The 10,060-nt window shown below is 38.3% G+C and overlaps 1 protein-coding gene across 9 annotated transcripts in view; it reads right to left on the reverse strand.

Moving 5' to 3' along the window:
* The window catches only part of Lar (tyrosine-protein phosphatase Lar), a 566,012-nt gene extending 561,301 nt beyond the window's left edge, over positions 1 to 4,711 (reverse strand). For 7 of the 9 annotated variants that reach the window (XM_034975410.2, XM_069503060.1, XM_034975408.2 and 4 more), the window contains exon 1: positions 4,454 to 4,711. The gene's annotated coding sequence lies outside the window, so the exon portion shown is untranslated. Of the gene's footprint in view, positions 1 to 2,275; positions 2,332 to 4,453 lie in introns of those variants that run through there. The other 2 variants (XM_069503061.1, XM_069503056.1) reach the window with 2 other exon arrangements.
* Between the last annotated feature and the right edge of the window lie 5,349 nt (positions 4,712 to 10,060).

Here is a 10,060-nt window from a genome sequence, read left to right on the forward strand (position 1 = left end):
GGGCTATCCAATTTCGTGGACAATGCGCTGAGAAGAGTGTTGGTACTCCTCAACAGCCTGCTCATCATGGACGCGGCACGCTTGCGCATGATCGCGTAGAAATCATCCACGCGAGCATCCGCAAACATTGCCGACGCACTGCAGTGGCGAGGCTTTCTCAACACCGCCCTCAGCACATTGTTGTATTGGACGCGCAGGGCACTGTAGGTCCGCTGCGTGTAGTTCGTCCACAGACTGCACGTATAGAATGACTGGCAGTAAGCCCTAAATAAGGTCAGCTTTACCTGTCCAGTACATCGCGCAAATCTGCGGGCCAACATATTGCCTCGGACCGACAGAGCCCGGCGCTCACGTTCCATGTCACTGTCGTCCCTCAGGCTGTCGGTTACTACATGTCCGAGATACTTGAACTCAGTCACTTGCTTCAGGGAATTACCACATAGTTGTATTTTTGGTTTAAAAGTAGTTATTTTGTTTTTTCCCCTGAAAACAAGGAACACACTTTTATTAGAGTTGTAACTGAGTCCATTCATCCCGGCATACTCCTCACAGAGTTGCAGCAACTTTCTAAGACCCCCGACCGAGGGGCTCAGCAGAACCATGTCGTCCGCGTAGCAATGCAAAACATGCAGGAAGAAGCCGCCACCAAGCAAGCAATACGCACCACCACCACGCAGCACCACACAAATCCCAAACACACTCGACGCCCGTTTCGCCTCGACACCGGAGCATCCTCAGGAGATGTAGACCTTACAATGCAGTGTGGTGCTGCGTGGTGGTGGTACGTATTGCTTGCCTGGTGGCTGCTTCTTCCTGCATGTTTAGCAGTGGGAGGTAGGGCGGTGCATTTCGCATGCTGCATGTTGCACCATACAGATTTCACCTGTTTCAACGGATTATAGCAAATTAAGCTTTTGGTTTATTGTATAGTTTCAGTGCGTTTTTGTTATGCGTTTATGGTGTGCAGCTGCTATGGGGATGGAAATTATCACGCGTAGCTTAAGTAACTAGTCAAACTGTTTGATTTTTCGGGATAAAATTATAGCCTACTAGATGATGCCCACGACTTCGTCCGCGTGGATTTAGGTTTTCATAATCCCGTGGGAACTCTTTAATTTTCCGGGATAAAAAGCTGCTTATGTCCTTTCTCGGAATGTAAGCTGTACCAAATCTCATCAAAATCTGTTAAACTGTTGGGCCGTGAAAAGCTAGCTGACATACAGACAGACAGACACACTTTCGCATTTATAATATTAGTATGGATGTCACTCTTCGGGTGTTTAACTATACCCATGCAAAAATCACGTCGATCAGCTACTCCATTGCGATGTGATTGACGAACAAACCAATAAACATACACATTTTCACATTCATAATATAGGCAGTGATACCACGGATTTATTTCTGTGAAACCTGCACATAACCTACATAACAAAAAATTAAGCTCCGCTTCCCTGTTACGGCCTAATTTAGCAACATACGAGTATGAGTAGAGGTTTTTAAATAATTTTCAAAGCAAACCCAGTTTCCGAGGACAGGATTATACAAAACTAGCTGATGCCTGCGACTTCGTCCGCGTGGATTTACATTTTTCAAAATCGCGCGGGAACTCTTTGATTTTCAGAGATAAAAAGTAGCCTATGTGTTAATCCAGGGTATAATCTATCTCCGTTCCAAATTTCATCCAAATCCGTTCAGCCGTTTTTGCATGATTGAGTAACAAACATCCAAACATCCACACTTTCACATTTATAATATTAGTAGGATATACCACGTGGTGGAGATATATAGTAGGTACGCGACAGGTCGAGATGGCAATCGGGGTATCAGGCGGGGGGGCGCTCCGCGCATCATCTGCGCTATCCCGCATCAGATTAGCCCATTAAAACAGACAGACAGACAAATATTTTAAAATCATATGATTCTTTTTTTTTAATTTATTTATTCTTATTAATTTTACAGAGGTCTTACACAATTCCTAACACGCCAAACTGGTGGGCCAGTTTGTTGGCGAGGTGGCGCTCTTAATATTATGTATCTACACAACTTACTACTATATTGTCGTTTACGCTATCCATACACCTTAATCTATACTTATAATAAAACTGTACTGCATATTAATTAATTTAAACCTACCTACTTCACTAAAAGATGTTCAGTTATGGTACAGTTCAAATAACCATATGAGCTCAATATGAGGTACATAGTTATTTTGGAATAACAGACATGACACTTCAATTTTATTTGTTAGTACAGATAGATATAGATTACTTACCTAATTCTTTAGTCAGCTACACAAATCAGGAACAACAATCAAGAACTTGAATGAATGTATGTGATTACTGAATAACTAAGTATCCACTTAATATTTAATATGCATGGTTATCAAGATAAATAATTAAGAAATTCTTATCAAATTATAATATTTTCATTAAGCTGTGACCTCTCCAATCTCAATTTTCAATTAAAAGTTTTTACTTTTTATACTTACATACATTGCACTTTGAAGTAGGTAGGTAATATTGGGTGGTTGGGTACATTATGTATATAACATAGAATTTTATTAAATACTAGCTGATACCCGCGACTTCATCCGCATGGATTTAGGTTTTTAAAAATACCAACGAAATTATATACACAATCTCAAAACTAAACTAAAATGACAGATTTATATGTATTGCTATCCCTTTCATAATGTTCCCTATGGAAAAGGCCAGCACTACATTAACAGTGTTGTTAATTGCCAAAAAGGCTGCACAATTTTCGACATCTATCAACTAAGGCTAAGGTAAGCTAAGGAACCTATCGATAAATTACAGATAGGACTGATTATTAGTTTTGACAGTTAGACCTGTCAATCTAGGTTAGTTTAGTGATAGTCTACAACAGAATTAGTGGCAAAGTTGTTGTAAATAAGAAATAATTTAAAATGAACTACGTACTTAATGCTGCGAAAGCCTGGTGGTTAGGACGTTTGCCTTCTAATCGGAGGTCGGGGGTTCGATCCCGGCATGCACTTCTAGCTTTTCGAAGTTACTCGTATGTGTGTTTTAATTAATTAAATATCTGAGACTTCTCCATAATGTTCTCAAAGGTGTATGAAGTCTGCCAATCCGCACATGGCCAGCGTAGTCGACTATGGCCAAAACACATCTCACTCTGAGAGGAGACCCATGCTCTGAAGTGTTGATCATGATGATGATGATGTTACAATTATAAAGAAACGTGTAGTACATGAACACAAATACATTGTATTCCCTTTATAAAATGCTGTATTTTATTTATTATGAAGTTTTCTATACAATCCTGTAATCCAGTAATCCGAACATTTCAATAATCCTGCACCCTGAGATGCTACTATACTTGCTAAACAATAACTTTTAGCCTAACTTTGAGTATCCTGTATGATTCTATGTGTGAGCCATTAGTGAAGAATGTGAAAAATCCCTAATGTTTCCTATACCGATTCTAAATGGACCCAATTCCATATTTAAAAGTCAAACTAAGCTAGACAGTAATAAATTAGTGGCCACACATGGCAAATGAATCATAGGCTAAGGAGATGAGACACATGTGGCCTAATCATAAACATTCAAACGTTCTTGGATGCTTGTGTAAATAAAAAATGTTATCGGTTTGTTTTCATAACCAGTAAGTAGTTACTGTGTTACTGACAGCCCTGTGATTAAATGATTCTCTATTTTGAATTCAGAACTATGCTATTTTTTAGAATGAATTTGCTTAGTGAGTCCTGAGAACTAATAGTAACATTCGTATTTTGAAAAGCTTCTCTAAAACATAAATGTACTTTTTTATTGATTTTTTTTAACTTTATTACTTACTTACATTTACAAGTTTATTTCTTAGATAGGTACTTAAATTATAAGTATCGTGAATAGTGATTCTAAAATGGCCCCAAGTATTTTTATTATTAAGTAATTATTATTTTTATGCTACTACTCATAATAAATCATAATAAACACCTAACATTTCTTAATTAATTTTAGCAATTTGTAAAATTGAATATTACTTTCTTATGTAATGTTTTATAATTTAATTTTTTTAATTTACACAAAGCTTTCAATTAAGGATCAATTAATCATACACGAAATTCCTTAAGTCAACGAAAGTTAGTTTACGTTAACTGACAACAAACAAGTCAGTTACCTCTAGCAAACGATCTTTTCTGACTAAATCTAGGTGTACAGGAAGACTTTGAGCTAGTCTCTATAGAACAACTTTAGTTATTTACGAAATCCTATCATCTGGTTATGATAACCTACGAGAAAAGGGTCAGAAGACATCCCGATATATTTTTGTTGTTTTAAGCTTGTTTAACGGGTGTAGAGTACTATATGATAATATATGACTTAGGTCAAATTATACCGAGCTTTAGCACATAAAACTTATCATTATTACCTTAAATGTATACAGAAACATAGAAAATACATACTCTTATAAGTCCACTGAAGATATGAAGTTGCTCTTTAGCCCAGTGACGTAAAACATTATCACTGAAACACACAATTCACTGGCATCACTCGCACATAATTTTTCTAAAGATTATAATTAATCCTCACCCGCGAAAACGAAAATCCACCGAAAATCAGTCTCTTATTGACATAAACACAAACTGAGCGTCCGCCATATGCAGGTACGTTCCGTACACGAATTTTCAATCCGGCTCTTCAAAACACTTGCCATCGACAAGTTATTTTTCGTGTTTGGAAGCTGTCAGTCTCAAGATTCGAATCGAAAAATACTTCCAAATTCAAGATTTTTCGACTCAGTTTGTAATAATTATTTAATTATCCGTATTTCTAATGCTATATATATTGCGATTGAAATATTTGTGTTTAAAAAAATATACATTCTTTTGTAATAGTTTCACTGCTACGCATATTCGGAACGCAACTTGATTTGCTGCTAACTTCGCTGTTTCAACAATCGCAGCAACTTCACGTCGCTTCAATCCCGACGAGCTTTGATTTCGATTTACGGAGGAGTATGGGAAGATGTTTGAGAGAGACAGATAGTAATGTATTTTTTAAGTCAACGTCCTCTGTGAAGATACTGCCTAACCAGGCTATCATTTTGTTAAGCTGTGGTTTTTCGTAGCTTTTCCTGTGACCGCAAACAAATTAATTTAAGTATGTATGAAATTAATAATATAATCTAGGTAAGAGGAAAACGGCTAATTATTTTCCTCAATGAATGATAACTTAATTATTATTGAACGTAAGTTGCCTGTAAATAAGTCTTGTCATCTCATAAGCCGCTGTTTATAAAAAGTACGATATTACATTAAATCGGATTAGGTATTTACATACCAAATTAGATAGATAGGTGAAATAGATAGGTAGGCAGGTACGGTCTTATGTTTTTAGTCCAGCACTGCAATTTCGGTGGGACTGCCCTCTTACAAAAGCGTGAGATCGTGAGTTCGACTCCAAAATATCTTCTATAAATTAGCACAGATTACGTAGGGCTGAGTAGCAAGATGCCGTAAACCCTTATATTATTTGCATGATTCCTTTTTACCGAAAATAAGTAAGTTATAGTGTGTACCTACCCTACTTCACTGTTTTCCTTGATTTCCATCTACCCGTTTATCAAAATTAGTTCAGCAATTTGTACATGGTAAAGCTGGGCTATAAATTTCGGAATGTCCAGGGCTCGATCCCGGGTAGGCACACATCTCTAATTTTTCGGAGTTATGTATGTGCGTTACACAAACAATTAAATATCACTTGCTTTAACGTTGAAGGAAAATATCGAGAGGATATCAGCAAGGCTGCGAGTTCTCCACGATGTTCTCAAGGTGCGTGAAGTATGCCAGTATATACTTTGACAGCGTGGTAGACTGTGCTGTAGAGGAGCCACAAACTGCTCAACCTAACTGGTCACTTGGCCAGTGTGGTGGAGCTTAAACCCTTTTCGTTGTGAAAAGAGACCCGTGCTCGATGACTAGTAAGCCGGACAATGAGTTGAAAACGATGATGATGATGAATTTTTATACTGCAACTAGCTTATGCTCGCGACTTCGTCCGCGTGGACTACACAAAGTTTAAACCCCTATTTCATCCCCTTAGGGGTTGAATTTTCAAAAATCCTTTCTTAGCGGATGCCTGCGTCATAATGGCTATATGCATGCCAAATTTCAGCCCGATCGGTCCAGTAGTTTGAGATGTGCGTTGTTAGATCAGTCAGTGTCAGTCAGTCAGTCACCTTTTTTTTTATATATAAGATAGATATTACGTATTTTTATCGAAATTGTTTTTTTGTTTGCTATCCCTACCAGGTCTTTTTTTACTTCTTCCTGGGATCCTGGGTTATCCTGGGATTCTTTTCCGCTGCGTCCACTGTACCACAGACTGCTGTATGGTGCGGCTCCACGCTGGATCATTCTAGCCAGCAGAGCTCACTCCAATATCCTCGCAGGCCACCCAGGTCGGCAAGTGAGACTTCGGGGATTGTTGCTGGGAAGCCAATGTAGGTTTCTCGTCGGTAGATACACGGCTGCATTTAAGCAGTACTTAGGTAGATATAGTCTGTGACACGTTGAGATGGTCAATCGGGGTATAAGGCGGGGGGACGCCCCGCACACCCGCACGTCAACCGCGCTCGCCCGCATCGGGTTAGCACGGGGGTTGTGCGGGTGTGCGGGCCGTTCCCTCCCTGATAGCCATTTCAACCTATTGCTTACTATACGTGTTCCGGTGTCTCTCCCATGCATGCTCCGCATAGAGAAGTCAAATGTCTTGGGCATGTAAACACACAGGTACTCAGATAGGTATAGACCCCATTTCGTAAACGCACCCCTAAACACATCGCAAGTTTACCCCACAAAATTGTATGGTGTGATAGCACTATAGGCTCTCGATGCATTCGTGGAAGCATGCATTCTCCCGTTTATTATACCTTCGGGAAATATGCTCAGGTATCACCCCTTACTTACCATTAAATTAACACAATTTAGCTATCATACAGTTCAGGAAACACGAGATTTAGACGACCACTCGGCTGTTATATGAACAGTGGACACCCGTTTGGCGATCTCCAAGCGATTGAGCATTCCAGTGTTTAGGAAATTAGAGGTAGAGTCTTCATTTGAAAATTTAAAAAGGACTTTTTAAGCTCATTATTTGAAAACGTTATATTCAACACCTTCGATATTTACATATTAGCTTTTCGAGAGTTTCATCTATATTCGTCATGATCAATTAATATAAACACGGTTGGATACAATTATTTCTTCGGTAAATAAATATAAAAACTGCCTCAATTAAAAATGTAAGGAAGGGGTTTTTTTTTTTTTTTTGTATGTTTCGCTGGCAATCCTCCGACATGGTTATCGGAGACTTTGTATAGCTTAACACGGCATTTTTTTTTTTTTTTACCTTTTTCTTTTATATTGTCATGAAACAGGTTCTTTTTTTTGTACTGTGATCATGATTTTTAAGCTAATAATAGCCTTACGTTTTTTAACTTATTCTATTCAGACTTATATTTATATGCATATGTAACATATTATTCCAATAATATATTATATACATAATTTCTTACATTTTCTATTTATATATCTTATTTTAAATTAACTTTAATTATGGCTTCAAATATTAATTAGCTACTATCTTGACTTATTTCTATCTAATGTTTTATTTACTACACATGTACAAAATTTTAAAAACCTTTTTCTTATTTCACTATTCATAATAATTTCAGGGATCGACTGCAGAGTTAAATTTACTTTTATTATTTGCTGTAGGTCTTCCCGTGCTCTTCCGTATCTGGGGCATTCCACAATGGCATGCAGAGCAGTTTCCTCTTGGTCTGGGTCACAGACACATGACGGGCTATCCTTACATTTAAACTTGTAAAGATAGGCGGCAAAACCTCCATGTCCCGTCATTGCCTGAACCAAAATCGGTGTTAGGTTTATTTCCCTTACGAATTTGTACGCCAGTTCTACTGTGGGGAAATACACTTTAGTTATGCTTGCAGTTTCGCCTTCTATATATTTTTGGTTCCATCGATTTATAGTCTCCTTCCTTATGACTTTTTTTATATATGATACTGGGCATTTGTCATAGTCAGCTTGTGTTCTTGATTCGTTTGCTGCCTCCTTTGCTAACATGTCTGCTCTCTCGTTGCCCGGCACCCCTACGTGGGCTCGTATCCAGAATAATTTTACCAGTTTACCTATTTCTTCTAATTTTATTAAATTATTTTTGATAGCAAAGCCTAATGGATGAAAAACTTGCATGTTTTTAAGCAATTCTAGTGAGGATCTCGAATCACTGAATATATTCACCTGGTTTCCGGTCGTTTTAAAGGCATATTCTGTTGCCTGAAAGAGCGCGTACAGCTCTGCCTGAAAAACTGTACAATAAGCCTCGAGACGAAACTTTTTTTTGTGCGTTTCTTCCCTATCTTCCCAACAGGTCAGAGCTGCACCCACTCCATCATCTGTCTTGCTTCCATCGGTGAATATATTCAGTCCGGTTATTCCATTCGCAGCTACTGTCAGCTCTTCCATATCTTCTAAACAAGAAAATTCTATATTCGGCTCTTTGGCGGGGTGAGGAGCAAGAAGAAAGCAGACTCTATTTTCAATTTCCTTATTAGCTAATATCGACGGTGGTCTCCCTCTTTTCGCCTCGTAAAGCTGCGCAGCTTCTCTGACTCTTGCATCCAATGGAATGAGTCCGGCCAGAACCACTGCTGCGTTATAAGACACTGTGCGATAGGATTTACATATTTTTTGTGCGAATCCTCTTTGCACAGTACGTAATTTCTTTTGCGTTGTAATTTTTTCTGCAGCCGGCGCCCATGTGCTGGATGAGTACATTATTATTGGTTCAATTACTGCTTTGTATATCGTTCTGATAATTTCCGGATTCAGTCCCCACTGTGTTTTTGCTGTCCGAGCTAATGGCGTATAGATATTTATGGCTTTCTTACAAATGTTTTGGATATGACTATTAAATGTTAATTTATGATCAATCGTAAGTCCGAGTATTTTTATTTCGTTGACGATCTGTATTTGAGTTCCTCCCATGCTTATGCGTGGGTTGTCGACTTTACGTTTCCTTGTGACTAGCATAGCATTGGTTTTATGAGGTGCAAATCGTAATTTATTAGCACATCCCCACTCATAAGCAAGTTGAAGAACTCTTTCAGCTTTTTCTTCTATTTGACTTATTGAATCTCCGGAAATTACCAGAACGATATTACCTTACGGGTTACCTTAACATAATATTATACTTGGTTACATCTAACTGCAGGGAGGCTAATTTGTGTAGGATTTATTCAATAATAATTTATACTCATATTATTATCTAAAACAGATACGGCTGTGGCGTTTGGCAAGTGCTCACTTTTGCTAGGTGTGGCTGTTTCTGTATGTTACTGTATGTTACTGTATGCTTGCTAAACTGTGGCATTACTATAAATTGAACAGTTTCGGGTGTAAACAATGGCAAGGGAGGGTCAAGGGATTGCGATTGCACTAGCTATAACCACCGGGTTTACCCACGCGGTAGGCACATACCTATTCGCTGAAATAAAACTGTCTAGACATGTGATATTCGATATCATCTATTATGTATATTTATCGGTTCCTGTAGCTTTGACTTCATTTGATTAAATTTTTAGCTTCTATCTTATATCGCTTGCATTTTAAGCTTTACAAACAAACAACGCGCGAGGACAGTTGCACGTAAAATATTGTAATAAATGCGCTTGTACTTGTGTAATGTGTACGTTTTATAACACATGAATCTGTTCGAAGCGCAACAGCTGCGCTTCTTAGTTTGAAAGCCTTGATCATCTCACCAACGCGCGACGCTTGAATCATCATCGTCGTCATCCCATGATCAATCCATGATCAACCAATTGCCTAGAAATTTGTATGGGACCACCACGGAAACATTCTCTGTTGATTAAAAAACTAGTTGCAAATCGGTCCAGAAACCTCGAAAAAATCGGTGTACATCATAAAAACAAACGGGCTGAATTGAGAGCCACCTTCTTTTTGGAAGTCGGTTAAAAATAAATG

Source organism: Maniola hyperantus, chromosome 14, assembly GCF_902806685.2.
Source record: "Maniola hyperantus chromosome 14, iAphHyp1.2, whole genome shotgun sequence".
Lineage (NCBI taxonomy): Eukaryota > Metazoa > Arthropoda > Insecta > Lepidoptera > Nymphalidae > Maniola > Maniola hyperantus.